Source organism: Pithys albifrons, chromosome 3 (assembly GCF_047495875.1).
Source record: "Pithys albifrons albifrons isolate INPA30051 chromosome 3, PitAlb_v1, whole genome shotgun sequence".
Lineage (NCBI taxonomy): Eukaryota > Metazoa > Chordata > Aves > Passeriformes > Thamnophilidae > Pithys > Pithys albifrons.
Window position 1 is genome coordinate 6,110,699 of NC_092460.1, and position 6,482 is coordinate 6,117,180.

The window sequence follows — 6,482 nt, forward strand, 5'->3', positions numbered from 1 at the left end:
GTTAACACCATTTACAACACAGCACTTACTGCCAGGGAGGCTGTGCTTGAATGCAGCACTCTGCAGAGACCTGGCACTGTAGCAGAAGGACAGATATTTGAAAACAATATCAGCTTAATTTCCCTGTCTCCTCTATGCAAAAGTGCTATAAAATGTTAGACTTTTTCCCGTAATTTGCTTAATTGATTAACTTGATTGATGTAGATGACTGAACAAAGACTAAGGCAATGAAAAACAGGCCATTATCTTCATTTGTCAGCATAGTTTGATTTTGTGTAAATATTTGGTTTCAAATTTATTCAGGTTCTTACACTGGAGAGCATTTTTCAAAAGCAAACAATTCTTACTAACAAAAGACTTGTCACCAGAAATTTCACTCTCCAAAGGTAAAGAGGAACTGACTTAACCAGATCCAGATTAGAGGACTTGAAGTGAGATCATAAGCAAGAGAGTGACTGTGGAATAAGCAACATGTTGGAGAGTGCTGCTCCTCCTGGTCCCAGCAGCTGAGAAGCCACTGCTCTTGGTTTGGATTGACATTTTTTCCAGCATGTCAAATACAAAATTAATACTTTATTTGTTGAGCTGATCCTCAGTGGCTAAATTTTACTGAAGGAAAAGATTCACTTTGTAAAGTGGTTGCTCTTTTGGCAATTGTGCTGTGCTTCGTTCAGGAAACACAGAGTGGAGTGAATTGTACCTCCAGTGATTTGGCTTTCAGATTTTCATTGTGCCATTATGAAATGTGGAAAGATTGTTCCTCAGAAAGAAGGTCTTGAAAAATGATATGCTAGAAGAGTTGGAAGCAGTGTGGGGAAAAAGACAATCACATGAATTGGCTTAATTATTGATTGAAGAAAAATGCTTTTGTCCCAGGAATATCCGTATGGAAGGAGGATGGTCCTGAAGTAAATGCATGTTCTTTCCTGTTCACTGTGGCATTGCTTTAATTTCACAATTCAGTAGCCCAAGCATCACCTGAGTTCCTAAAGAATTGAATAATTGATCCATAATTAATGGACACACAAAGCAGGAAAACAGCAGCAGATACTACCTAATACCAGAGTCCACTTTGGGGAATGAGGCCGTGTACCTGTCCAACTTTTGGAAATTGTTTTATTAGCTTTTATTAGATCTACATGGCCACATGCCCAAAGACACTTTAAAAAGCATAAGGAAATTTGGGAAAATGCTGTGTACATATGCCAAATTACTTTCCATGAAGAATAACCTTATAATTTCAGCAAATGCACATGGAGTTGTGTGCAGGATGATTCAAGTTCACTCCATAGCCATGGCAAGCAAGGGCTTTTCTTTGTACAGATAGAATGAACTGGTGGCACTTTCACATTGAATCATACACAAGGTATCTCAAAGTTTATATGAAAAAATAAAATTTCAACATAGAGGCTTCACCCTGCCCTCATCTTTCCCCCAAAGTTCAATTTATACTGTCAAAAAAAGCAGAGTGTTTTTCACTTGGCCTCTGGGCATGTGGCAGTACTACAGTAACCTTCTTTCCTTCCTGGGCTTGTGGAGGAGACAACCTCCTGGCTTCCAACCAGACCACTGTGCGATGCAGATATATTCAAAGGCTTCTCATATCCTGGATTTTCCCTGTTCCCACCCTCATGCCAACATTATTCACCCACATCCTCCCTGAGTTATGGGCATGTACTCTGCAATTAGCTCAAGTTTAAAGACTCAGGTTACCATAACACTCAGCTCCCAGATATGAACAGATGGCATTTATAAATGCACAGAAACTGGAAGGTGATCCTCTACAGTAAGTTTATTTCTGTAAGTCTTTCAGAGTCACATGCAAATGGTAGAGAGTCTTAATCCATTGATCTGCTGAGAAAGACAAACAGCAAACTGGCTGCTTCGAATACCTTTGGCTCTTAATGTGACTTCTGCCAAATGAAAACATGTAGAGAAACTTAAAGAGGTGGGTTATCAGGTAGGTCTGCAGTACTTGTTTTTCAAGGCTGGCTCTGACCTGGTGGCTCAGTTGGACTCAGACTTGTCTCATCTCTTATTTCTCTGAGCATGATTTAAGTGTTCCCAAGAAGAGGAATGTTAGGGAGCAGCATGGGCATCTCCCCATCCTGCAAGGCACCCAACACCTCTTGCATGACCGTTGTACAATTTCGATATCAGTCTGCAACGTGCAATTAGACGACACAAATTAATTGAGACATAAAGTCATAGAATCGTGGAATGCACTTCAGAGAACAGTGAAAACAAGGGTCCTGTCCAGCTCTAAGCTCTGTCAGTCTCTGAAAGCCTCAAGCTGATGGCAGTTTGGATTCTAAAATAAAGACTCCATTTCCCATGTACAGCAGATGGAACTGAATGACAGAATCTGGGTAAATATAGAAAACTAAAAAATATATTATCTATTTGAAGCAAATAGATCACCAAGCTCATACCTAAAAGTGCCCACCAGAAGGAGCTGACCAGCACTAGCAAGCTCCTCCTAAATTCATGGTGCCTCCTCAGAAGAGCAGGCAGGTTTTGGGGCACTTGTCAAGCACCTGCACAAGGAATAATCCCAAGACACCTGCTCTGTGTCTTGGAGTGTTAGGATGACATACCTGAAAGGCAGAGAAGTTCAGCCAGGCAGCTTTTCTGCTCATTGACTGGATCACAAGGATGTGTACCAAAAGAGCTGTTTTGAACCGAGCTGGTGAGCACTGTCACTCAGAACCCATCAGGACTCTGTTACTGCACTGCTCTGGGATTTGCATGTTGTGGTTCCTGACTGACCTAACGGTTCGGTGAAGAAAAGTATCCCCAGAACAGCCAAAGGCAGTTTGCCTTCTCCTAGTCTAAAACTCTACATCAAATTGCATCTCCAGGCTTCTTGAAAACTGGTAGGTTAGAGTTGGATCTTTTTTGCTCCATATTTTGTGTTGATGCTAAAATTCACCAGTAGATAGAACCTAAATGCAGTCTGACTTCAGAATGAATCTGCCTGATTCAAGAGAATGTGCCAGAACTCGTCCGTTCAACTGAAACATAAAGATTCAGAATAATTAACATAAACACAAGCACCATCCACGTTATGGAGATGGATTCCTGTCAGGTGGGTGTACACTGTTTCACTGTGCATAGCCAGATGCTCTAGTCATTCTTTTAAAGGACCTAGAACATTTATAATGATTAATCACATTTCTAAAGCAGTAATGTATGCCACCATCTGTTTAATTAAATCTCATACTTCCAGACATACGCCAGTCAGCTCGCAGGGGTCAAACATTATTTTCCCCCTTTATACATCAGGGAACAATTGGTTTACACCATTATACTTTTCATGCAGTCCTTCTGGTTTTAGGTACCAACCACTAATAGAGATATGACTGACAGCACAACGGGAGCCAAAGCTATTTTAAAATGTAGAGATCTGACCTCAGATCTTGCCTTCTCCATAATTACTCTATAGTTTTTAAGCACCTGTTACTTTGTACCTAAGACAGCTTTAGGCATGTTATGCTAAAGCAAACTAAAAGAACAAACTCAACAGGTTATGAAAAAACTTCTCAAGAAACATTTGCTTGCTGCTTCACATGCTTGAGCTCACATGCCCAGAGACTTGTTTAATTCAGTGTAAGAAAGAATTCTGACAGGGTTGTATGTATCATCTGATCCTGGCCATTGCATGAGATTTGTCACTATGATTTTTGGTTTGTTTTATACATGCCTAAAGGCTTTTTCACCCATTTTCTTGTACTGATTAAAGTCTTGGTTGAAATTGCTCAAAAGAAAAGCAGCCTTAGGGATTTTAAGGATTATCATCTCCTACTTCTATTGTGTAACTACACTGAAGTATCCAGATTTGAAGCATTGCATTTAATGTGAACTGCTGAAGCATGCTTTATGTTCCAGCTTGAACTGTACATACCACAACTCATACAAATTTGCACTTTATTAATATTGCTACTGTAGGGTTTTTTCTTTATTTATTTGTTTTAATAGAGGAGTTGCTGAACTGACAAAATCTTCCATGATGCAGAGTCTCAGGAGCATTCCTGACCTCCAAACTGTACAAGCTCTTTGAATCCCATCCACAGCCTTTCACCAGGAATGTGCCAACACTATCATCTAGCTAGAAAAAAATACCATTTCTTTGGCACCAATTCTTCTCCAAAATGAGATAGATTGTCCTAAAATTATTTCTTCAAATAATGTCTGATCCTGAAGTACATGTCAGGTTTCTTACACAGAATAGCTGCTGCATCTGCTCTACACACAACTAGGGGATCTATTTCCATACCGTGTACTTGCTGTCAAGGTACATCCATTCATTCCTTACCCATACAGCACTCCCACAAATTGGCCTTGTTGCCTGAGGGAAAATTACTGCATTTCCTTGTGTTTATGAACTCGATGGCTGGTTTATGTTAGAGTGAAATTAAGCAGATTTATTACCTAGCTAACTTAGTCAACTCTTCATACTATCTGGCATTTGGCTATTTGGTTAAACTTTTTTTGAATTTAAACCTTAAAATCCAACTGTTTATAAAAGGAGGACAACATATGATAACTAGTGAGGTGCTTACTAGCAAATACTTCGCTTATCTTCATTAGATATGGGAGCCTATTTCTCTTCTTGTGTCTTTTCCATTTCTCTTTGGCTATGTCAGTATTTAGGAGAACAGCTTTCCCTAAGGAGGGTCTAATCCTTCTATCAAATAATGGCCAGATTCTGAAGACAAGGTAAGAAAACACTTCAGGGGAAGAGTAGTGGAATGATCTGAGCACTGACCTTTGGACTGGCTGTCATCAATAGGTACTCAGTACAGGCATTGCTTATAAATTCTGCAGCAATCCTGAGAAATATTCTTTCTGCACATGGAAGGGAACTATTATGTAAATCTCCTTAAAAGTATTTCTAAAACTCACCCTTAAGTGAGATGTTCAGACATCTAAAAATATCTGCAAGGCTGAACAGCTCCTCAGTCAGACCTTCAGCCCTAACTCTGTGCTGGCAGGAGAATGCATTTAAAATCACAGTGGGCAGGTTGAAACTCTGTTTGAGCAGAATAGGAAAGATTCTAACTGAGCTTTGAAGACAGAGGTCCTTGAGAACCTCACCAGATGCAGGAGCCGACAGTGCTCTTTGTTGACGAGACTATCACTGTTACCGCAGTTTCATTCCCTTCTGTCGTTTGTTATTTATCATTGTGACAAACCCCAGAGCCTTGGCAAGGGAAGGAATTCAGCTGAGAGGGTTGGGATTGTTAAGTCTGGCAAAGAGAAGGCTCTGGGGAGACCTTACCCCAATCTTCTGGTGCCTAAAGGGGCTCCAAGAGAAAGATGGAGAGGTACTTTTGACAAGGGCATGGAGTGACAGGACAAAGGGAAATGGTTTTAAACTGAAGGAGGGTAGGGTTAGATCAGATATTATGAATTCTTCTCTGTGAGGGTGGGCAGGCCCTGACACAGGATGCCCAGAGAAGCTGTGGCTGCCCCATCCCAGGAGTTGTTCATGGCCAAGTTGGATAGGGCTTGGAACAACCTGGGATAGTGGGAGGTGCCCCTGCCCATGGCAGAGGGGCTGGAAGGAGATGGTCATTAAGGTCCTTTCCAACTCAAGCCATTCTAGGATTGGGGGATTCTAATTCTCACTGTCAAAGAAGAGGATTCTCCATGGCAGAAGGAATCCCACATGTGCTTTGGGCATTGAATGAGCACAAGAGTTTAGAAACTGTAAGATTGTGCAGATTAATGGATTTGAATGCCAGAAGAGGATCCTGCCAAAATATAGTGAGATTTGTTTCTCCTTTTAGGTCGCAGTTTGGTTTAAAAAGAGAACATCAATCTTTTGGATTCTTTTACAGAAACAAGCAACTTGCAAACAGATCTTGTAATCACTATTTTCTGTGCAATGTGTTTGGTAAATATCCCTTTACATAAAAGGACCTCTTTAAATAATTCTCATTGTAAATATTTTAAGAATAGAAATAGTTATTGCAGGAAAAAAGTTCTATGATTAATTTTTCAGAGGGGTCACTGACTCAAAAGTCACTACATAAAACAAGCATGCACAATAACTTGTTTAGTCACAAAACTTGGACTTGAAAACTGCATGTACCAAGGTGCAACACCTTAAACCTGGTATAATCCTGTCTGGTGGAGTGTCTCAGATAAGGATAAAATAGAAGCATCACACTTACTAAAGCATCCAGATTCATGGTTGCTACAGCTGAAATGCAGGACTAGACTGAATACAACTTGATCAGCCAAGGCAATGTCTGTTCTGAACTGAAGTGTTTTATTACAGATGCCCAAAATAAGCAGGTAATTTTTAGAACTAATTTCAACAACATTGCAAACTGAAGTCTGAAAAAACCTGCTTTCAACTGGCCTGGAAGATTCAATGCCAAGTATCCAGTCAGTCTTGAGGTTCTCACATATGACTCTTTGATTTGGGCATTTTGACTACAAACAATAACCAGCACAGACATCTATTAAAGGAA